Source organism: Ursus americanus, chromosome 28 (genome assembly GCF_024610735.1).
Source record: "Ursus americanus isolate L20-20 chromosome 28, mUrsAme1.1.p, whole genome shotgun sequence".
Taxonomy (NCBI): domain Eukaryota; kingdom Metazoa; phylum Chordata; class Mammalia; order Carnivora; family Ursidae; genus Ursus; species Ursus americanus.
Window position 1 is genome coordinate 7399449 of NC_142154.1, and position 24749 is coordinate 7424197.

Consider the following 24749-nt stretch of genomic DNA (forward strand, 5'->3'; position numbering starts at 1 on the left):
CAGAGGGTGCTGGCCAGGAGCTGTTGGTGTGAACGCTGATACTCCCAACCATGGCCCCAGCAACGGACTTTGTGTTTTGGGAAGGAGTGCACTTTACTAAAGCCAGCACTCATGTCCCAGCCCAGCTGCGGCCCCTGTCATTACAGCCTCATTCTAAATAGCCCTTTCCGGGTGTTCACGTGGCTTTGCAAACCAGGCCATTCTTCCTGCCAGCCCCGCTCCAGCCAAATGCACTTCATCCTTGAACTTTTTTGCTTGGGTCATCAAGAAAGGAAACTTCCGTGCATTTCAATTCTCCAAGACAAGTGTGCAAAGGTGCTGCTGAACATCTCAGTGATGATTTATGCATGGTGAGTGGAAAAGCATGCTGTTTTCATTCCTTTTAAAACCAAGTAATGACCTAGGGGGAGAGCATTCTATCTATATCTGTATCTGTTCCATTCTCTATCTAAATCTGTATGTCTACGTCTGTATTTGTACGTAGAGGGATACAATGGTGCAAATTTAGTAGTCCGGCAGAGCCTTGCCATACCACGGTTTCTCATTTATATTTGACCTGGTAGAATTTGACATTTAATTGCAATGCAAAGATGCAAAGTTGCATCATGCCCTTCAAGAAATATCTATGTAAATATAGGCAACTCCTTCAAGCGAACTAAAAATAGATGGTGTTTGTCTCTGTGTTATGGAGATAGAGATATTCAGATCATCTCCCGGTAATGCCCACTGGGAAAGGAGAAGAACCACTGACCAAATGACCTTGGGTAAATCCCCCAGAGCCTCAGATTCTTCATCAGGAAAGCAACCGAAAGATTTCGACTGGCTGATCTCTGCAGGAAAGCCAACCCAACCTACGACCAGGAAGCTTCTGATTTTTAATTTTTGTAAGCTTAATTTTAAGAGTCACTTTAAGAATAGCTTAAGAATCACCTATAAGAATAGTCACTTTAAGAATGCAAATCTGGTCTTCTAGATTCTTCGTAGGAAATGACAATTGCAGGTAGAAGGACAGGGTCCCCCCAGGTCTGGGTTGTGTATCAATCAAGGTGATAGTTAGGAAACCCACGCCAAGTAGTTCAGCAGAGGGAATGTGATACGACGAACCGGTTACACAGCATTGGAAACACTGCAAAGCCAGACGGGACTGTGAAGAAACTCGAAGTTGAGCATCAGGCAGGAATTCCCTGCCGTCCTCAAGCTGCGGGGACAATGGGAAGAGGGGGTTTTGTCAGAGCACAAGATCTAGGAGATGGAGGGACAATGGAGGGAGGGGACCCACACACTGGCCAGAGCTGGAACCACGCCGGGACACAGCTCGTGTCACAATGTCACTGGGAAGCAGAAAGGCAGAAGAGAAGCAGAGATAGTCTGGCTTAGTTTGGGGCTCTTGTCTGCCGACTGATCCTGGAAGCTAATGGAAGCCCGAAGGTGACGCAGTCTGGGGGATGCTGTTTGCGGGGACCCCCCACCCCTGTAATACAGGGCAGGGGCGAGTCTGAGGGCAAACAAGCCACTGATGGCACAGGCGAGTTGGGAAGCTCCCTTTAAGTGTTTAGGAGTCCTGTCCCAGCCTGGCTTTCCAGTGACCTGGCTGCCTGAGACGGGGGCTCAGATGTGAAAAGGCTTCTGAAGCCTTTTCAAGGCCTACACCTCACATTAGGACTGTTCTAGAAAGCAGCTTCAAAGTTCTCAGTTACATTGGACTTGGGAGTTTCCCATTTAGCAACTACAATTTCTGATTACTTGCCCCGTGTTAATCAGTCGATAGACGGTATCTCCTTCTATCCCCTGACTAGTCTGCTTGGAAGATATAAACATGCCTATTTTCTAGATGAAAAAGCTAAGGTCGGGGAGATAGAGCGATGTGTCCAAGGGCCATGGCTGGATGTGTAGGAGGTGGGATCGAACCCAGGGAGTTCTGGCTTTAAGGCTCCCTGCCCAACAGGGCCAAGGTCAAGTCCAGGGGGAACTTACCATTTCACAAGGACGGCCAGTTTGATTTGTGGAAGTAAGAGCTTTGAAATGCCAGGAAGCAGTCGCAACAGCAAACACTCAGGGAGAGAACCACCACCGGACCTCGAACCTTCCGAGAAGCGTCCCCCTAGAGGGCAGCACCCCTCCCTGCCAGCCTCTCCTACCCTGGGCACTCCAGGCTTCTAATTCTTCCTAGCAGCTTGCTGGGCTTATGCACTTCTTGGCCCCTATAACCGGATTTCTTCATTTACAGAATCACACTCGGCTGGTAAATGCGGCTGTGGAAAATAGGATATTACAGATGCTGTTTGGAAGAAATTGCTGAGTAAGGCCATTAAAGCCAAGAGTAAAAATGAGGTGGGGGAGATAAGTGGATTGCTCCCGCCTCCCCTGAAGAGCAGGAAGGCTGGTGGTGATGGCCGTGAGGGGCAGAGTGTCCAGCGGCTGAAGGGGCCGGGAAGTGCCCGAATGGAAATGGGCTAATGCTGAGGGTCGCTGCAGACAGGCACAGGTGTCCTAGCGGCTGGTGGTCTAGGAGGTAAAGGCAAGAGGCCGGTGTCCAGGTGTCTAGAATCTGGAGAACCCAGGGTTTATGGATTCATGCACTTTTCCTGCTACAAGAAAAAGTTGCTTGGATGAGGATAAAGGGGACACTTAGGGAGCATTCAGGAATTTGAACAGGGTTCCACACTCATGAGCTGGGTCCCCATAAGCAGGATTCCTCACCTTTCTGATTCTTCTTTAAATTGATTAATGATGGTAGTAATACTTATCTCCTACGGCAAAGGTGAGGATAGAGTGAAATCACTGGCATACAATTGCTTTATTAATTGGTGAAAACCATGCAAACGTTGCTTCTGACTATATCTCGCCCACACTTGCCCTAAAACTCCCATAATGGTGTCCAGAGTGTGGGAGGTGACGTACCATCCCGTGCTAGTCAGACCCAAGGGATGTGGCGATGTGAGGGGACACATGGGGGACTGCCCCCAGCTGTGGTGGCAAGCCCGGCAGCAGCTGGGGGCAAAGGGGCCAAGGGCATGAAGGACCATGTATGGTGGATGACAGGGGTTCGAGTGGTGAGCCTGGCATGATGAAATGGTCTGTGTGGGGCACAGTTATTACCAATGTTTGGATGTTTGGGTGTTTTAGAAAGGCAGATTGAAGACTTACTAATCATTTGAGTGACCCAACCGTTGGCTGGACTACCGTGTGAAGTAGTGAGCTCCCCGCCGCCAGAGAAATGCGAACCGAGGCCAAATATTCTGGAAGAGATTCTTGTCTACAGCACTGAGATGTCTAGATGGTGTGAGAGACCTCTCATAACCGTAACTTACCGTGATTTTTTCCCCTGACTGCGCAAAGGCGACTTGCTTCTCCATAAAGTTCCACCTTGGAGAGTAGGAAGCGATCCAGGTAAAGAAGGCACAGGGATGGCAGAGGGGGCTGGGTTTGCTCGTACAAGCAGCCTGGAGCTTTCATCTGAAGCAGTGCTGGGGCTAGTGGCGTCCCAGGCTGCTGGGACCAACGGTAAAAGCTTTTGCAGCCCTCCGGTGTAATACCCACCTTGCCTCCACCACCCCAAATAGTTTCCTTATCTATCATAGCTCATCCTTACAAAGATCTTGGAGAATAAAGTGGGCAGATAGTAATAGTCCCATTTAACAAGGGAGCAACTTGGTGCAGAAAAATATACAACGTGAAATTACAGGTTGGGGCTGACTGGGGTCCAAGGAGCCCATGATTCCAAACTTCTCATTTTACGGATGAGAAAACTGAGGCCCAGAGAAGCAGAACCAGCTGTGATTTGTGTCAGAGTCAGGACCTGGTCAGTCTCTGTTCCAGCATCGCACACGACCTCCCACAGTTCTTGCTGGAAAGATATATGAGGGCTCTCGCTGAGACAGTTGGGTCAGAGAGAGACCGTGCAGCCTCTTTCCTGGCCTGATGTCCCATCCAAAGCCTTTGTGGGACATATTCCAGGAAAATGGAGCATTTCTGAAGCCCAGTGGAATTTGAAGTCTGATGGAGAAGAAGCCACGGATGACAGGGTTGACCATCAGCTCGGTGGACGTTGCTTTCCTGTGCTTTGGGAGAGCCTCAGCTGTGGCCCCCACCTCGGGTGATGGCTGGAGCAGCAGACAGAGTGGCAGGGGCAGAGGGGACAGCAGCCGGCTGAGGACAGCTGCCATGATGCACAGCGTTATCAGTGTAATTACATCAAGAACAAGTTCTCTATTTGCAAAAGAAGCATGGGCGCAAGAGCCACCTTGTGCCCAAACACTGGCCGAGCTGGCGGCACCTGCCCCTCCTACCACCTCCCTGGGGTCCTGGCACAGCCGGCTTCTGGGGACCCCAGACCTGCAGATGGGCAAGGAGACTTCCCCTCGCTGACCCCTCAACTGTGCACAGGGAGGCCAGTGTGCCCAGTCACTTTCCAGCCTGATCTGGAAGAGGGACAGAGAGACAGGGAGGCTAGAGGAAAGGGTGTTGTGTATATTCCAGGGAACTCGGCCAGATGGTAAAGTCCAAGAACCCCCAGAAACGCACACTCCGAGGAGTGTGTGTGTGTGTGTGTGTGTATAATATTTTATATATTTTATATTTATATATAAGAAATATAAATATTTCTATTTATTTATATATTTATATATTTTCTATTTATAGTTTATATATTTATATATCTTATATATAAATATATAAAAACATATATATATTTTATATATATGTTTATATATAAACATCCTGGTTTCTTCCCAGGATGAACAAGGAGCATCAGCAGGAAAACCCGGGCCCTGAGTGAGTGGCTGAGAGATGTTCCCGGAAAGGTACGTAGGGACGTACAAGGGTGCGGGGCAGAGAGAACCCCACATGCTGTTCCTGCTGTGTTCACGGCAGGCCATCCATGGAGGGAAGGGGGAAGGGGGCAAAGTGGGGGAATGTCAAGGTCAAAGTGCCTGCTGCCTTGAGAGAACTAAATGCAGCTAGGAAAAAAAGAGCCTGGTTGGGGGCAGGGGTGGCAGACCTGTCCCTCACTCACACCCGAGCCTGGGGCTTAAACTCTTCAAGTCCTGGGGTGTTCATCTCTACAGCAAAATCATGCGGTCCTACTAGCTATGTTACAAGGTTGTTGTGAGGATTAACTGATAAAATCTTTTTCAGTGCAGGTACATAGCTTAAGTGTTTTGTAAGTATTAGAAAACATATAAAACTATACTGTTATCTGTCTCCTTCCACCTGTTGAATGCAACTCAGTTCAGTGAACCCCAATATGTAAGGACCCAACACGTGCAAATCATTTTAACTTCCGTGAAACAGGCCAGTTAGAAAAAGCTGCAAGGACTTGGTGCTTCCCTTTAAGAGGCTTACTATTTAGGGGGTGGGGGTGGAGGGATACAGACACGTTCACGTTCACAGCTGACCATAACATTGCACAGAGGGTGGCCATTGGCACGAGAGAGCCACGAGAGTGTCGAGGGAATACTGAATCCCAGCTGGTGGGATGAGGAACCCTAGCTGGACAGGGTGTTATCCGAACTGGCTTTGAAGCCTGAGGGAGCTGTGCCGGGCTTACAGCTGGAAAGAATTCCTGGCAGTGAGAGGACTCAGGACCCCCAGCAAGGGGCTGGGTGGAAGGTACCTTGCTTTAGGGCCTCGGCCAGCGTGGGGTCCTTCTGGGGCTGCCAGAAGGAAGGGAGAACCATTTCCGGGATCCCCAGCCTCTCACTAGCATCTCGGTGGCAGCTTCTCTGCAGCCCTCCTGACCAGAGGTCACTGTGGAAGGTCAGGAAGACCTGACCCTGGTGTATGGGATTCCAGCTGAATCCTTAAGATTTGGGTTTTGTGTCCTGTTTCTGCCTCCTGTGGACTGCCTGACTCCGGGCCTCAGTTTCCCCTCTTGCCACACATACACCCCAGGGCTTCTTAAAGTGATTCAATACAAAAACCCAACCAGGCATATAAAAAAATGCAGCGGATACACGTTACTTTCCTTTCGGAAGCCCCCAAGTGAGGGGGTGAGCGTCTCTCACAGAATACCCTGAAACAGTGGTGGAGCTGGGCCTTATCACCATCAGGAAGGTTCTCGCAAGCTTTCCTCACTGTGTGTTGGAGGTTCTGTCTCTCAGTTTACAGAGAAACTGTTTAGAAGGTGCAATTATTTGCAAAATTAATTCTGAGCACTTGAAGTTGTTGCCAAGGACAATAAAAAACGGAGAGGTCGTTTTTCCCCCCCTCTTGTGATATTTTGGGGGCAATTTGCAATGGATGAGCATTTTATTTAAAAAGGGAGCATTTACTTCTCTCTCCTCCACAAACTGCCTAGATAGCAAAAAGTAAGTCCAGTCCGATGTGCAAACGCTGCAGCTACCTTGCTCTGGAACTCCACAGACATCTAGCCCAGCTCATGAAACTTCCTTACCAGATCTGAAAGAGGGTGTAGAGAGGAGCTCACACGGGCTCCTGGATCCCGTCCAAGATATTTCATATATTCATGATGACGCAATACGAGTGGGGTGTTTTATTCCCCCGGGGCTCAAAGGAGGGAAACTCCTGACCATATAATTATATCTTGACCTCCTGACATCTACCCTGTTCTTGCACTTGGCACGGACAATGTGACTCTGTCCTCCTGACTGGGTGCCTCGTGCAGGACAGAAGGGAAATGGAGATTTTTTTTTCACTTTATCCACTTACCTCCGGCCAATGGGGTGGGTTTCTACTCAAACGGCAGTCCTCTGTACCTTGCAAGGGTTTAGGGTATATTTGGACCTGATGTTACATCCTCTCTGAGCTTAGTGATTTATAATAGACCTTGCAAGCCTGAAATCCAGGCTCTGAATCAGGACCCGAACGTACACGTGGGAAGAGCAGCTTGGTCCAGATGTAATAATGGTGATTTCCAGAGCCAAGCAGGGATCGGGCTGGAAAAAGAGAAAGTTCAGGTAAATAAAGGGTTAGCCATGCTTGCACTTGACTGAATACATCTTGTTCTTAAAATAACAACACGGTTGGAGCTGAATTGTTTTGTATGTTTGGCTTTGTTTACGTTTCTGGTTTTTTTTTTTCCAGTAGTGTTTTCAAAGGATAATTTATGTCTGTAATCACATCCTTAACAAAACCGGCTAATCACTCAATTAAAACACACATTTCAAAAATAGGTAAAGTGAAAAATAGGGTGTTTTCATTTCTACCCTAGATTGTTTCAGGGAATAACAACCGTGACCTCCTTCCTTAAGATGGAAGATTCCTCAGAAACCGGGGAAGAACAGACCAGTTGCGCTCTTTCTTTTTCGGGAGACTGTGTCCCGGATGCTGTTCTTAAGTTTGCAATATGTTTACAAATCTAAGACATTTGAAGAATAAAGTTGTACTACTACATTGTCTTCCATGTGTCTTATTTTCCATTACTTCCCTTTTTTCTCCAATCAGATCCCCCTCACTAGAGGAAACCACTAAGTTCAGTTTAAAGACGTTCCTTCCAGACTTTTTAATATATAAATATTAAATCTGCTGGGGGTTTTCTTTTTTTTAGCTGTATGTAATCCACATCTTGCTTTTTTTTTCATTTACTGATATATGTAGGGGTTCTTTCCATGACAAAACATATAAGGCTTACTTCCTTAAAAAAAAAAAAAAAAAAAAAGAGGACCCCCCCCCCCCATAAAGCAGTACATTGAGTTCCATGGTATAAATAGACTATATTATCAAGTCATTTTCTTATTGATGGACGTTTATGATGTTTTAAACTTTTTCCTACAATAATTATGCCGTGAAAATCCTTGTCTCTACCATTTTGCATCCATGACAAGTTGCCGCATCTTTTTCTAGGGTAGGTACCTAGAAGTGAAATTTCTGAGTTGAAGGATACGCATATTTTAAATTTTAATAGGAACTGCCAAACTTATCTCTAAAAATGTTGTACCAATTTACACTCCCATCAACAGTATTTGAGGACCTGTTTCTGCACACCTGAGCCAATGCTGGCTATTATTACTATTTTAATATTTTATAAACTGATGAATGAAAGTGAGATCTCATTGTTTTTTAATTTACTTTGTAATTGGGTTACTAATAACATTGAGCAGCTTTGCAATTGTCAAGAGCTCTTGACGCTGAACTTTTAAATTATATTGTGTTTTAATACATGAGCGTGTCTGTAGTATAAAAAACAAATAGCGCTGAAAGGGTTAAAATAAAAAGAACTTATCAGCCCTCTGCTTCCCTCTTTTTTGTTCCTCTTGTTTTCCTCCCAAAAGACAAAGCCTTTCAAATTTTATGATTGTTTCTGCTGCGTTTTGTTTCCATATTTCTAAATAACATGCACGCGTTGCTGTCCTTTGATTCTTCATTTTTATGTATGACCAGAAAGATTTCTGAGGCAAAATGGCAAGTTTTCTAGACTAAATTCATTCTCCTTTTCTTGCTTAGCAACAGACCCTTATAGAGTAGGTGGTGATGTTTTGCGCTAAAGAGCCGTGTTTTCCTGCTTCCCTTATAGATAGGGTGGCTGATGACTTGCAGGCAGTGATTATCTAAAGGTGAAAAACTCTCCAAAGGGAATGGGCACAGTGGACATGTAGAGTGAATTTTGGCTTTTTCCTTTTCCTCCCTCTTCCTGCTTGGAACACAGATGTAATGGCTGGTGCTTCAGTAGTTATCTTGTGACCATGAAACAAACTGGAAGATTGACTTGTCACCCTAAAGATGGTAGAGCAGGAAAACATAAGAAATCTGAGCCTTTGCTTTCCATGGAACTTCGCCAACAACCTAACTTAAATTTGGCTTCCTTACACTCTGCTAGGCAGTTCTTATTTTTCTACTTGCATTTTGATTTCATGTATTAATCTTACACGTAAGGGTGTTTTCTGCATTCATGGAAAATGGAGACTTTGATTCTGTCTCAATTCCTTCATGTATTTTTATGGTTACTTTTGAGAGGCTAAGAGGCAAAAATGTCTTTTCTTCACTCCTAAAAACTAGAATTTTGGTGTATTTGTAATGTTTATATATATATATATATATTATAAATCGCTCTCTATAAATGTTAGGTCCTTTCACCCTACCAGCAGCTGTGTCTTCACATGCCGGTCTTAATGCTGTTAATGTTAAGTATGATTATTAAAAAAAAAAGTCTGCCAATCTGGTAGACTAAGCTTTCATCCTTTACATTTTTTCTTGTATTTCATCCCACTACTAGTGGGATTTAAGCATTAAAAAAATCTCCTCATAAGCCTTTTGTATTTCTTCTTAACAGAATTTTATTTTTGTCTCATTTGCTCATCTTTTTTTTTTTTTACTTTCTATTTAATCTTCAATATTTTCGTATTGGTTTTTAAGAACTATTTCCATATTAGTGTCATTAGTCTTTTTCTTCTTCATATTTCACAAATATTTCTTTTTTAAAAAAAAATATTTTATTTATTTATTTGACAGAGAGAGAGAGACAGCCAGCGAGAGAAGGAGCACAAGCAGGGCGAGTGGGAGAGGAAGAAGCAGGCTCCTGATGTGGGGCTCGATCCCAGGATGCTGGGATCATGCCCTGAGCCAAAGGCAGATGGTTAACGGCTGAGCCACCCAGGCGCCCCGCACAAATATTTCTCATTTCTTACTTATGTTTTCATTTTGCCTATTGTTATTTTTGGTGTGTGCAAATTTACATGTTTTGTAGAGTTACATTTGTTAAGTACTTCTTGTCTTTTCTTCTGTTGCTTTTTTTTGTTTGGGAGATATTGTTCACATTCAAAGAGCCTGGAGATACGTATCTGCAGCCTCTAATTGTCTTTACATTTCAATCTTTAATAAATCTGGAATTTATTTCAGTGTGTGTGTCTATTAAGATGTCATTTGTTTTTCAAACAGTTTAAGATTTTTACTGCATGTCTTACTAATTAGAAAACCTTCTGCATTGCCCCTTTAACAATTAGTAAGTCATTACTTATTTTTGGACTATGCAGTCAGTTTTACCTGGCTGTCTCTCCGTTACTTGGCCAATGTCATGCTTACTAAATCATCACAGCTTTAAAACATATTTTAGTATCTCTCAGAGCAAATGAACACCTCATCCCTTTTCCCCCCAATATAGCTATTTCTTTTCTGTTTGTTTCTGGGACACCTTAAAAATCATTTCGGCAAATATTCAAAATCTCTGAATGAAATTTTGATTGATTGTTTTTGAAATTTCAATTTAGATGGTTTAAATTGTATTCCTTACTTTCACGATATATGATCATACTGGAAAAATACTGTCTCCTCATCCAGGAGCGTTGTTTACTCAATTTTTTAATCTCTCCCCAATTTTATAGCCTCCTTTCTATAGAGACCTAGCACATCTTCTTAGCCTTTTTTGGGTAGGTATTTGATATTTTTTGCTTACTTCTGTAAATGCAATTCTATTTCCATTACATCTTAAATGACCATTGCTGGCATATAGGAAATCTGATTTTTGTTCACATTTTTCTTATTTTTACATTGCATATGGCCATTTATGGAACACTAATAAATTCTAAGAGCTTTTAAATTGATTCTCCCGTGTTTGCTGGGGTATAATTAGATTTCAGATCTGGCTATCTTACAGCGTGGAATAGTTGTATTAATTGTTCCTGAACTGTATATCTGAATTCCTTTTATACGCCGAACTACAGTGGAGGGTGGGGGCTGCCGGAGGGTCTTCAATGAAGCCCTCATCAAGAAGAAGAAGCTGGAATGAAGTGCTGAAGGAAGATGAAGTGCTCTCAAGATCAACAGGCTGAGCCCAGGATGAGGCAGAGAAAACACAGTGTGCAAAGACAAAATGCACGAAAAAGCCAGGCATGTTAAGAAGATCGTCAGTAGTTTCCTATGGCTGGTTTGGAAGGTATGAATCAAATCCACACTCCTTCGTGCATACTCTCCTACCTTGCTCGCCCTTTGCATTCTGGTCTTGCATATCTGTGAGCTGGCCACAGCGCGTCCTTCCCCTTCAGCTTGTCTTTCCCGCTCACAGGCATGCCACGAACTCCTACACACCCTTCAATGCCCCACTCAGTAGTGTCCTGGGTCCCCAGTGGACCCGGAAATCAAGCAATGATTAGGACGATGGTAATAGCCTTTTAACACTTTTAACATCTCTCTCTCCCATTCTAGCCAGTGTGCAAAAACTGTGTCTTAACTTATCTCTCTGTCTTCCAGCCTCTAGCAAATGTCTGGCACAAAAAGGCAGACTTAAATAGAATTGGGGCTTTTACAATTAGAAAAGATTTCCCAGTTGCCTGTTCTATGCACATGGCATTTCTTGCCTCGATTTATTTATCCTGATGGAAACCCCCCCCCTTATACTACTTTTTGTTATTCTTCTCCAGCTTTCTTATCAGATTTTGTTGTATAGAGCATTCCCTGTTGTTTATCAGACACAGGCTGCTGAAGTGTCGTTGGTTCTTGCCTGTAAGGTAAAAGGAGGCAGAAAAAGTTCTTATTATTTTTTTAAACATGAGAGAGATGAGACTTGCATATTAGGAAGGCCGGAGAGGAAATGTTAGTGAAATGTCTGTCTCCAGCAGGGAGGGCAACTCATTATAGAGCGCCAGGAAAAACCAAAGGGCTTTCACTTAAAAAAAAAAAAGAAAAATTGCTTTCAGGAAAGAATTCAGCTTTGTTCAATCAACCGAAGTGAAGGCTACACGTGAAATAAAGAGGGAAGGTATTTTATTGGAGATTTCTTTAAGAAGAAAAATTTCTGATCAGCTACTTCTGAAACATGCACTTAAAATCCTGCGTTATCATAGCTGCAAATTCTGGAAAAAATGAAGCTGAAAGGCCTACACTGAATCAAAGCCAGGTCTACCTATCTCTCTCTTTATCATCTATCTATCTATTACCAAAGATGATAGCTGGCATTATAGGTATGTCTAAGTCAGACAACACAGATTGGTTCAAAATAGACCAATTGAGCGATCTCTGCCCAGTGCCGAGAAACAGTGGAGCTGGATATTGGAGGAAGCCTGCCGTGTGTTTTGGAGTTCAACCGGAGGGAGCTGGCTTGACCCTGATGCTGGCCAGTTCTCCCTCCTGGGAGGCAGGGCAGGCTGGAGAGGTGGCTGGCTCTGTGGACTGTAGGGGGAGTAGGTGGTCACAGGGGGGGACCGAATACAGACGGGATGGGAGCCAGAGTGCAGGGTCATGGTCATGTCCACAGAGGAGCAGTCAGACTCGAGTCGTGGGTCAGAAGCAACGACAAGTGAGGAGCGCGTTGCACTAAAACATAGGGTCCAGAATTTCTCCAGGGACTGGGCCCAGGCCCCAACATGCTCTTCAGTACCAGAGGCTCTGGGGTGCGAGGTCCGGCTTTGAATTAAAAGACGCTGGCTGATGTCTGGCGGATTGACGGTCACGCTCTCGATTCTCCGCTAGACCATTGATGAAGACGTTAAATGACATTGCCCTTCCGGAGCCACTCTGAGGGGCACTACGCTGGTTAAACTAGACGACAGGCACTTCAGTTCATTGTGCTTTGGGTGAGGGTTTACCCAGAAGCTTGACATTAAGTGAGCAAAATAAAAGGAGGCAAGAGGGGGCTAATGTGGACTCCATGTCTTACCTCTTTATACTCCGTCTTATCAAACAGAGTCATCTGGATTCCATTGCCAAGGGCTGGCTCTTAGCCACAGATTTGAAAAGTGAGAATGGGTCGTCCTACGGCCCGAGCAAAAGTCTAAGCAGTTAACCCGACAGAGAAGAGAGAGTAAAGCTATCAAAGGGACATACATGTTCCTACAAAGCTCTCCCAGGATGTGGAGATGAAATAAGCAAGTCGACACTTCAGAGCCATGATGGGATCACTGTGTGACATCACGTGGCATTTATTAATGACAATGAGGTGGCTCATACTTATCGGATGCTTATTATTTGCTAACCAAGTGCTTTCCATGTGTAATGTGAATCCTAAGAAAACCCCTAAGAGTTAGTTATGATGATTCCATTCTATTGAGTCTCAGGGAGGATAAGAAACTTGTCCAAGGTCACACAGCTGGTAAGCGCCAGAATTAGGCTTTGTGCTAAAAACTTTTCAAATGTTCTTTAATTTGAACATCTCTTAAGAGAGATATTATTATTATCTTTCTTTTATAAATCTGGAAGTGAAGGTTCAGAGGCAGCGAAAACTGCCAGAACTCACATGGTAAATAAGATGATGGAGCCCAGAGTCAAACCTGGGTCTGTGTTACTATCTGATGTTCAGCAAAACAGCTGGACCAGGCTCTGCAAAAATGTCAATGCCATGAGCCACAAAGAGGGCTGGGGGCGCCAGGGTGAGCGAGAGCAAACACACGTGGGCCAGAGGCAAAGCTGTTCTGCACTGAGCCTGGATTAAAAATAGCTCAGGTAGCAAGGACAGTGTTGGGACCATCGGGGAATTTAGATAATGAGATTGATCAGGGGCGCCTGGGTGGCTGAGTTGGTTAAGCGTCTGCCTTTGGCTCAGGTCATGATCCCGGGGTCCTGCATCAGGCTCTCTGCTCAGCGGGGCCCTGCTTCTCCCTCCCCCACTGCCCCTCCCCACAGCTCCTGCGCACGCTCCATCTCTCTCTCGCTCAGATAAATAAATAAATAAAATCTTTACACAAAGAGTTTATCAGATCATGGTATAGTATTAGTGTTACGTTTCCCCAAGTGGAATGGCTATATTGTGGTTTTACAAGAAAATGTCCTTGTTCTTTGAAGATACTTGCTGACGTGGTCAGGAGTTGCCTGTCATGACGTCCACACCCACCTCCTATATGTTTTAGCCAAAAAAAAAAAAAAAAGTATGTGTATATATGTGTGTGCGTATACGTGTGTGTATGTGTATATATGTGTGTGTATGTGTATACATGCGTGTGTGCATGTGTGTGCATGTGTATATATGTGTGTGCATATGTATATATGTGTATACATGTGTGTGCATATGTGTGTATGTGTATACATGTGTGTATGTGTATATATGCGTGTGTGCATGTGTGTGCATGTGTATATGTGTGTGTGCATATGTGTGTATGTGTATATGTGTGTGTATGTGTATATATGTGTGTGCATGTGTGTATATATGTGTGTGTGTATATGCGTGTGTGCATGTGTGTGCATGTGTATATATGTGTATGTGTATATGTGTGTGTGCATGTGTGCATGTGTATATGTGTGTGTGCATGTGTATATATGTGTGTGCATGTGTATATATGTGTATGTGCATGTGTGTGTATATATTTGTGTGTATGTGTATATACGCGTGTGTGCATGTGTGTGCATGTGTATATATGTGTGTATGTGTATATATGCGTGTGTGCATGTGTGTGCATGTGCATATATGTGTGTATGTGTATATATGCGTGTGTGCATGTGTGTGCATGTGTATATATGTGTGTATGTGTATATGTGTGTGTGCATGTGTATATATGCGTGTGCATACATAAATATGTACATGAACATATATCTATACCTAGACAGACATTGATGTTCATAGGGAGAGAGAGAGAGAAAAGAAGCATGTGGTAGAATTTTAAGCGATTGGTAACTTCGGTGAGTGTTCATTGAACTACTCTTACAGCTTTTCTGTGGGTTTGGGTTTTTCGAGTGTAAAACTTGGGGGGGAGTATCTATGACTGTCTGACTCCCCAGTCCACTTCTTAGCCACTACTGTGGACTGTCTGTGCCCAAAGTCAATACTGATGCTATAAGCTACCACTAGAAAGATCGAGCCTCATTACCTCTAATGATAATGAACATCACTTAATATTTACTATGTGTTCCACCAGCAAATATTTTATCGAGGATTTACAATGTATCAAGCATCCCTCTGGGACCTGAGAATAAAATGGTGGCGAAACAAAGTCCTTGACTTTGTTGGGGAAACCAGAGCAGCCGACGGAAAGGAAATAATTGAATGAATATATGTTTAATAGAATCCCAAACAGAGATGGAGAGAGATGTAGGGCTATTTAGAAAAGTGTGGTCAAGGAAGGCTTCTCTGATGAGATGGCTTTGGGGCAACACTTGAAGGGAAGGAGGGGACAAGTTTGGACAGGCGTGGAGGAAGTGTGCTCTGTGCGGGGGAGAGCCAGCTCAAGGGCCCCGCAGTAGCCGTGCTGGGAGTCATCCCCAGCACTTCCTAGCTCATAAAATCTCACTGTAACCTTCCCCCATTTTTGTTTTATTTTATTTTGTTTACTTTTCAAAATGTATAAGAGGTTTTAGCACGATTCCCTTAGAAAGTGCATGAAATAAGATCCCCTTAAAGTGCGATCTTCTGCGTTTCAGAAAACGTAGGCAAAGAGAGAGGTGTACTCTTGAAAGACGGTTGGGTGCAAGAAATGTCACATTTCTTTCCCTTTTAAAGCTAAAACGAATATATTCTTTCCCCATAGTCTAAGTTGGAAGAGAAATACCGTATTTTTGCCAGAGCTGCTTGGATCCGCTGGACCCTGGGGAAGCCTAGAGACTCACAGGGTACTTGGGGATGCTGGTTCTGTCCTGGGGACATCTGCCACCTGTTGAAACTACCCACTTCTTCCCCCATCTCTCGTCCTGACGTGGAAGAGCACTTTCTACAGTAAGTTGGTCCCTCGTACCTGTTACAGACAAATAACTCTTCCCCGTGAGCTGTTCACCATCCACTTCTGTCTGTGTGAGAATTGCTGCAGATGTTTCCATGCCCTAAAATCTACTACTCATTGGCACCCCTCTGTTTTTTGACTCTAGCCTTTGACAACCTCCTTTCAAAATTGTAGAAAATTAGAGGTGTTTCTGCCTAGAATTTGTATAGTTTTGCTTATTTCGGTTAAATCTTACTTTTGTTTATAATAAATGTTGATGTAAGAGACACAGATTTAATTTTATTTTACTTCCAAAACCCCCCACAAAATCTGTTGAGGATCGATAAGGACAAATGCAAAGAAATAAAATTTTTATAGGGCGGCTTCCTTCCTCATAAATGCCATATTTACAACAAAATCTTGCAGAAGAAGACTCTGTGGTAGGGTAATTTGTATTTAAAGACCTTAAAGGCCTTTTCAGGGAAATCATGCTCGAGGCCTGGAATCGTGAGTGAACTATTAACAGGACACAAACAGTTTTCAATCCTTGAAAATAAAGCAATAAAGTCAAAAGCACTAAGAGACCATCAGTGACAGTTTACACTATTAACAAGTAATAGAAGACAGTCAATTTTCCTTTATTCTCCTTTCTTACCTAGAAACTTTTAAAGACTTCCATTCTTTGCAAATTTAACGAGGTGCTTGTTATCTTTTTAAAAAGCACGTTTAGATATTCTACAAGGTAAGCGACGTGAATTCATGTGCCTGGCTCTAGAACCAAATTTTCACAACACTTTCTCCTGTATTTAGAAAAATATTTTATTCTTGCAGCTACCACAACACGGAGATCTGCAGAGACTACAAACACTGGAAAATAAAAATGGCGTCTACGACCACCATTCAGAGATGCTTCATGCTATTCATGTTGTTTGATGTTCTTGTATTCCTCTTTCCAGGTACATACATACATCATAAAGACTCAATTATTTCTTCATTTATGTAAACCGCCTGGTGAGTTGGGGCAGCCCTGTGGGAGAGGCAGGACGCGCTGAGAAATCAGGAATCACGGCACGCAGTGTGGTCCATGAGAGTCTGTGGTCCATGCAAGTGGGACGAAGGAGAAAGGAGACTTAGCACTTTCCCTGACCACTCTCCATGGCATCTTGCTTGGTATAACGTGATAGAAAGACATGCAATACTTCGTAGTCTGGACTCTTGGAGAATATGTGTTTTTAGTCTACTGATAGCCATTTATTGTGTGCTGGCTGGCTATGCAGGCATTTTACATACATTCGTCCTAAGCCAGCCACACAAGAGCTTCCAGAGTAGGAAAAATTATACCCCGTCTCCCCCCAACTGCTGGCACAGAGAAGCAAAACAAGATTTCGAGAGATTAATGACTTGCCCATTTTGCTACTTTTGGAGGCAATGTTCAAAACATTTAATGACTCTCCGTTCAATCACAACCAGTACCTGATCCATCTGGGAGTATCGTGTCTCGTCCACTGGACAGGGTACAATACTGCCAGCAGTCCCTATAGATCATAATTTTCTTGATTATATTTGATATGCTGTTTTGGTGATCTTTTACTTAACCCAGCTCCGTAACATGTGATGACATCTTTCTATGTTATTAGATGTTATTTTACTACGTATATTTCGGTGCATTTTTATTTAATGTATCAGAATGACTTGCGACTTGGACATACTCCAACTGCAATGCTCTCTAATGTGGAAAAAGTACACAGAATTAAAATCACATATACTAGAATTTTGCATAATGAGAATTCACAGTAGGGAGGGAGTATTGTGATAGAAATTAATAGATACTAAGTAGATGATGAAACTTTGTTACAGGCTGAACACTTTCTGATGGAAAAAATTATCAGGTAGTTTCTTTCCACACAAATGGAAAGTGTGTGTGTGTGTGTGTGTGTGTGTGTGTGTGTGTGTTTGTAAACAAGCTACCTCTTAAGAACACAGCCTTCAGTTCTGGCCTCAGTCTTTTATAAAAGAGAATGAAGAAAAAAGCAAAGTAAGGCAATTTAGGAGGAAAAGAGAAATGATTTGACATTGAAAACAGGGCTCCTCTAGAAAGGAAAACAAAGGGAGTTTACATAGTTTAAAGACAGAAGGCTAAGAGGAGATTTAGAAATCCCTGGGAGGCTTATATTCACCTAATTGGAAGATGAAATAAAATATATTGTAAGTTGTAGCAAGACAGAGGTCAGCTGGCGTAAGGATGAACTTTGCAATTCTGGACGTAGAGCCCAGAATCTTTCATTGGCAATTGAAAAAAAAAAATGAATCTAGAAATAGGAATCTTTCTATTTTAGGTCCCTGACTGTTAGAGTCAAGAGGAAGAGGACAACCTGTGGAGGTCCTTTGAGTTATACCATGGGCACATTTCCTTTCAAAGCTTTGAGAAGGACAGAGAATTTGAACACTGGAGAACTACAGTGCCCACTGAGCTAGACCCTTTTCAGCCAATATATGAACTCTCCTACAGGGAACCCCATAGCACAGAGATTTACCTCCATTATTTGCGTTTTAAGTTAGCATTATGTCAGAGGAACTTCTTTTCTTCTTAAACACTACTGAAGACTCCCCTTTGAACAGGCGGGTAGGATTCCCCAGCATGGCTGAGCCTGGCTTATTTACTCAGTCCTCCGATTTGCCGCCGAAGTGTTGGTCATGGGGTTGGAGGGTGATGGTGTGGGAGTTTGAGAGGGTTCTGGTGTTGGTGTTTGGGAGGACTTCTGCGTTCGGTGCGCTGCTGCCTCTGTGAGCCACACCCCAGGGGGAGTTCTGGTAGGTCCTAGAACGCGTGCTCTCTGCAAGCCTCCTGGGCAGCATTCACAAGCCTGTATTCGTATTCCCTTTGAAAAGCTATTATAAGATTAAAAAGACTCTGTGCTCCGTGTGGCCTCTAAGAGACTGATGGGACTTTTGGGAACCCAAATGGGTTTCAGGCTTCGGACTGAGTGTCCCTCCGAACCAGGTGCAGTCCACACTGGCATTCCTCCTCAGATGAGTTCCCAAAGTCACTTGTTTGTGTGTCTGTGTTTTTATTTAAAAAAAAAATGCATTTTCCTTAAGAATTTCTATATCTAGCTTTGTCATTCATCAACCCTTTTCTGAACAAGCCATGCTTTTACTGGGGTAAATGGGGAAGAAAAAAAAAAGTATCGTCAGTTGAGAAGCCATTGGCTAAGCTACCAAAGCTCCAGCCATGGGATTTCATGACACCATTTCCAGAATTCTGTGGCAGCGCTATTGGTGACGTTAGACACAACCCTGCATTTTCTGCATTCGATAGAGAATGCCGGTATCTCCCGCTTTATTATTAAGATCCAAATATCTCTCTACGGGAGAAGGAAATGTTCCGCTTATATGACCTAGTGGTGTTTTGACCCTCTAATGTCCTTAGGACTTTGGATATTTAATTCAGTTTGTAAACGAGAATCCCACACGACTATTTTAGAGTGGATATGTTCATACAGCGTGGTGACCCTGGGGTGTGATAAAAAGAATTATACCCAAAGCTTAAGGAAGCAGCCTGGGCCAGAGAAGATTCCTGGCGGAGATCGACATATATGGGCAAGGCATTTGGAATTTCTTTTGAACATTATATGCACTTCTAGTTGCTCAGATTTAAAACAATGACCAGAAATGGAAAAAAAGTGGGAGAATGTATGCTAACCATAAACAGCGGTTAACCCAGGATATATGTGATTTAATATGAGGAGTTTATGTATTCCCAAAGCCTACCATAGTGCAAGACACATACCAACACTATATATTTGATTTGAACGTAATTCTGATGTGTAAATCAGTATTCAGAAAGTCAAAGTTTTACTGCTGCCCCTCCAAATTGTCCGATCTTTTTCTGGAACTGTGCTCCCTCATGTCTTTCATAAGGGCTGCGGGTAGATCGGGGTTTGCCTGCGTAGACATCACAGGGTCACCGCCTGCTTTTCTGATGTGTCCAATAGCATCAAAATCTTTCCCAGCCCGGAGCTCCAGGAAGCTGCTATCAATCAATCGAGTTGGTACAAGGTGAAGCCGGTTTCTAAAGCCCCAACTAAATGACCTCAGTGGCCCTTCCATCACTTTCTGTGGTCTATCATTTGGAAGTGTGAATCCCCATTTCTTGCACCAATATTTTGCTTATTTGTCAATTTTCTAGCTCTTTGAGGAAAAGACGACTGACTCAGTGTCTCCAAATAGCCTCTGGGTTCTGGCTCCAGACTCTTCCTGGAGAGATCGGAGGTTTCTTTGTTTCTCTACTCTCCACTCCACCCTGGTGACCCTGCTGCCCTTGACAGTGATCTCTTTCTTGATGTCTATGTATGCTATCTTAGGGTAGCGACTCTCAGACCCTGCCCCCAGGTGTTGGGATGCTGGGAGCCAGGCCGAGGAGCTCCCCAGCTAGAATGAAATACTCCCGCGTGCTTTCCAAGTACAAGAAACAAATGAATTTCCTGGGTAAAAAAAAAATGTAAATACCCACATCTTGTCTTAAAATCATGGCTCCTCCCACTGTGTGTTTCAACGAGTATCTAGGACAAGGGGGTTATCATTTAATTTACCTCAAAAATGTTTATTTGGGTACTACACGTTTCACATCTTAGTGTTTAAAAATGTTCTGAAAAGCACATTCCAGGTGCTTTGCAGTGGAACATGTTTAAGAATCGTTTCCCCAGATTGTTTGTTTTTGGAAAGCAGAGGCCATGCTTGAATGAGCTTCGGACCAAAGAAAGCATCATAATTTTTCCACTTGCTTTCCACTTGACGATGGGCTGTCTCCAGCCTAGCGGATCTTCATTGGGGCCGGGGCTGGAAGGGCCAGGTGTCCATTGCATTTCAGAGGCTAGAGTGTCTGATCCTATACAGTGACCATGACTGTCCCGGTTATAGAAGTTATGACAGGCCCCAATTAAAGATTATCGCCAGCCCTAGCCAGGCCACAGGCGTTCTGTGGAAGGGGCAGTCACTTCCAGGTTCTATCCTGCCCAAACCCTTAGACATATGGAGATGTGTCTCTCATATCCCACCTCCATATTGAGGAACCTGGCCAATAGCCTAGGGCTCCCCCATTGGTGGTCTAGGAGTTTAGGCTTTTAATCCCTGACGGAAGTGCATTTTCAGGGGCGCCTGGGTGACTCAGTCGTTAAGCATCTGCCTTTGGCTCAGGGCATGATCCCAGAGTTCTGGGATTGAGCCCTGCATCAGGCTCCTCTGCTGGGAGCCTGCTTCTTCCTCTCCCACTCCCCCTGCTTGTGTTCCCTCTCTCGCTGGCTGTCTCTTTCTCTGTTAAATAAATAAATGAAATCTTAAAAAAAAAAAAAAAGAAATGCATTTTCAGGAGAACTCTCCAACTTCTGTCGCTTGTGGTTCCTTACCCCCAAGTGTCTATGATGGTTTCTTCCCGAAGCCCTGAATGCCAACTGGGAAGACTTGTGCTAAAACTAAAGAACATGGCTTTCTCTTCTGATTGTTGTAGGATTCAGTCTGTTCATTTTGAAAACAATTTATTCCCTGAAAGAATGGATTTTTTTCTTGCATTATGCAATCAAACTTACTGGGCTTGCCCACGGGCCCTGGCTGGTCCCCAAGGTACCTTGACCATCCTGGATGTCTTCAGCACCCAGGGGAGGAAAGGCTGCTTATGTTCCTTCATCTTTTTTTCTCCAGCCCCTACCTGCCCCCAAACCTTTTCATACCTTCTCAGGGTTGACATGACCAACGGATAACATACAGTCAACCTCTTCTTGGGAAGACCAAGATTTTGTGCACGAGAAAAAGAAAGGCAATTCAGGAAGTCAGCTAATGCACATCAGTCAAGTGAGCTATTTGGACAAATGTAGACAGCTCCTCTCATTTTCTCTTGGCTCGTCAGAACACGTTTTGATTGGTGGCTGAGTCCCTGCAGATACTGAACCAGTCGGCTACTGGCACTTCTGTGTATGGTTTCGGGCTACCATCTCTCCAATCGTACTCTGCAGATTCTCAAACGGCCAGGGACTCCCTTTCCACTGTCCAACCTGTGATTCAAGCAGAGATCGTATTGAAAGGAGATCAGCAGTCACTGCTTCTTCCCTCCTGAACACCCAGTTCAAGCTTCCTCATCATTAGTATCTCTCAGTAAATGTTAGTGTGAAAGGACCTCGAGTGTTAGGGGCTCTCTCCAGTGGAAACAGCACAAGAAAGGTCTACAACATGCTGCTGGTATGGCCACATGCTTTTTCCCCTTTGTCTGAAATACAGGATATGGCAGATCCTTTCTTCTCAAAGAAGCATGTTCTGTTTCTGCTTAGTATGCAAGGCATCGACTCTCTGCAGGAAAACAACTCCATCTGCCCTTATTCTACTCCCTTAAGATGTTCAAGGGAAACCTTGATCATTCCTCCCCAGGTACTTTTCACCTTCTTTAGAGATAGGAACAGCACTAGCTAATCTTTATCAAGAATTCTACGTCTGCCAGGTTGTGTTCTAAACTGCTAAAAATGCGTTATTTTGTCTATTCCTCACAATAGCCCTACAGGGAATTCCCATTTTATGAATGAAAAGGCTGAGCTACAGAGTGATAAAGCCACTTTCCTAAGACCATAGGGCTTAGGAGTGGCAGAGAGAAGATTTTAACCCTGGACTCTTGAGCCTGTTCTTGGAACCACCATCCAAACTTGCTCTGTGTTCAAAAGTAATTCTTGCTTTGGTTTTCCAGGGACAGGACAGGGAAGGGAGACTAAGATAATTGAACCCCCCCCCCGCTTTGTTTTTTTAACATATGGTATTTAATCACATCCTCGAACACCCTGTTCTCTACGTTTCTTTGTTGCCTGAAGCTTCCTGGGAGATTGGCTAGGTGCACCTGTCCAAAGGCACAAATCTAAAGAATGGTAGAGATGGGTTTTGAACTTCATTCTATCCACATGTTAAAAAGTATGCTGTGGGGGCAGGAAGGAGAGAGAAGACAGAATATACTTATTAGTCTTTTCATGCAAGTTCTTCATCCTGTCATTCAACAAATATTTATGGACCCTGGGGAGTACTGACAGTTTTCTTAGGTGGGCAGGATACACTTTTAATTGCAGGGTCTCTGTGACTCAACCACTTTTGTTTGACCATGGAAACGTTTGCAAATAATTGGGGCTTAGCACATTTTTGATGCCCTCACAGGGTAGGCAGAACTCGACTCTGTTTAGGGGTACGGGGAAATGAGCTGTGTTCTCTAGAATTGATGAAGTGTGTCTCAAATGACAGGAAGAACCCCAGAACGTCCAGTTTCCCTGGCGCTTTCCACGTGCTGTTGTCAGAATGATTATTATTTTATTCACATTCCTCAGATCTGATTCCCTTTTCTCTTCCTCATCCTGCAAAACTCTTTAGCTATGAATCTCTCCCAATAGATTTCACCCCAGAAGATTTCGGGCTGTGTTGTCATCCAAGAAGGAGAGAGCATGGGTCAGGGAGAGGGAATGGGTAGGGTATCTGCCACAGATGTGTTTATATACAAGCCTGGAGAGCTGCGCTATTTAACTTTTATTTAAAAGTTTAAAAATTTGAAATACACTATTTAAACACACACAAAGATTGACAAATAAACCCCTGGTCCCTACAGTGAACACATACATAGACACACACGTACACTACAAACACAGTTTTGCAATGTATAATATACACCCGGTTGCTCTTGGTCATTTATTCATTGAAGTATAAATGACATACAACATTATATTCATTTCAGTTGTACAACATAATGATTTTTTATTTGTATACATTGCAAAGTGATCACCATAATAAGTCTAGTTACCGTCTGTCACCACACGAAATTATAAAAAATTTTTTTCTTGTGATGAGAACTTTTAACCTCCATACTGTTTTCCATAATGGCTGCTCCAATTTACTTTCCCACCAAGAGTGCATGATTTTTTTTTTCTCTACATCCTCTTGAATCCTTGTTTTTTCTTGTCTTTTTGATAATAGTCATTCTAACAGGTGTGAGATGATCGCTCATTGTGGGTTTGGTTTGCATTTGTCGAGCATCTTTTCATGAGCCCGTTGACAATCCATATGTCTTCTTTGGAGAAATGTTTGTCAGATCTTCTGCCCATTTTTAAAATCAGATTTTTTTGTCATCGTTTTTATTGAGTTGCAAGAGTTCTTTATATATTATGTATAGTAACCCCTTATATATGATTTGCAAATATCTTCTCCCATTCAGTAGGTTGTCTTTTCAATTTGTTGATGGTCTCCTTTGCTGTACAGAAGGTTCTGGGTTTGATGATTCTTACTCCTGCTTGTTTATTTTTATTTTTCTTGCCCTTGTCTTTGGAGTCAGATTCAAAAAAACATTGAAAAGTCAGATTGCAAGAAGCTTACTACTGTCTGTTTTCTTCTAGAAGTTTTATGGTTTCAGGTGTTACATTCAAGTATTTAAAATCCATTGTGAATTAATTTTAGTGTATTCTTTTTTTTTAAGATTTTATTTATTTATTTGACAGAGAAAGACAGTGAGAGAGGGAACACAAGGAAGGGGAGTGTGAGAGGAGAAGCAGGCTTCCCACCGAGTAGGGAGCCCAATGTGGGGCTTGATCCCAGGACCCTGGGATCATGAGCTGAGCCGAAGGCAGACACTTAACGACTGAGCCACCTAGGGGCCCCAATTTTAGTGTATTCTGTAAGATAGTGGTCCAGTTTTATTCTTTTGCATGTGACTGTCTGGTTTTCCCAACACTGTTTATTGAAGAGACTGTCCTTTCTCTATTGTACATTCTTGCCTCCTTTGTTGTAAATTAGTTGGCCATATATGCATGTATTTATTTCTAGGCTCTCTATTCTATTCCATTGATCTATGTGTTTTTAATGCCAATACCACACTGTTTTTTTTTTTTTTAACTATAGCTTTGTATTATAGTTTGAAATCAGAGAGTGTGAGGCCTCTAGCTTTGTTCTTCTTTCTCAAGATCGCTTTGGCTATTGGGGATCTTCTGTGGTTCCAAGCGAATTTTAGGATTCTTTGCTCTATTTCTATGAAAAATGTCATTGGGGTTTTGATGGGGATTGCACTGAATCTGTAGATTGCCTTGGGTAACATGGACATTTTAACAATATTAATTCTTTCAATCTATAAGCCCAGAATATCTTTCCATTTATTTGTGTCACCTTCAATTTCTCTCATCAATGTCTTAGAGTTTTCCAAGTACAGGTCTTTCAACAACTTGGTTAAATTTA

The 24749-nt window shown here is 43.2% G+C and overlaps 1 long non-coding RNA gene across 1 annotated transcript; it reads left to right on the forward strand.

Moving 5' to 3' along the window:
• The first annotated feature begins 220 nt into the window (after positions 1 to 220).
• LOC123802395 (uncharacterized) lies at positions 221 to 9707 on the forward strand. The gene is made up of 3 exons (XR_006782520.2): positions 221 to 350; positions 4735 to 4802; positions 9409 to 9707. It is a non-coding gene; the product is annotated as an uncharacterized LOC123802395 (long non-coding RNA).
• The last annotated feature ends 15042 nt before the right edge of the window (positions 9708 to 24749 follow it).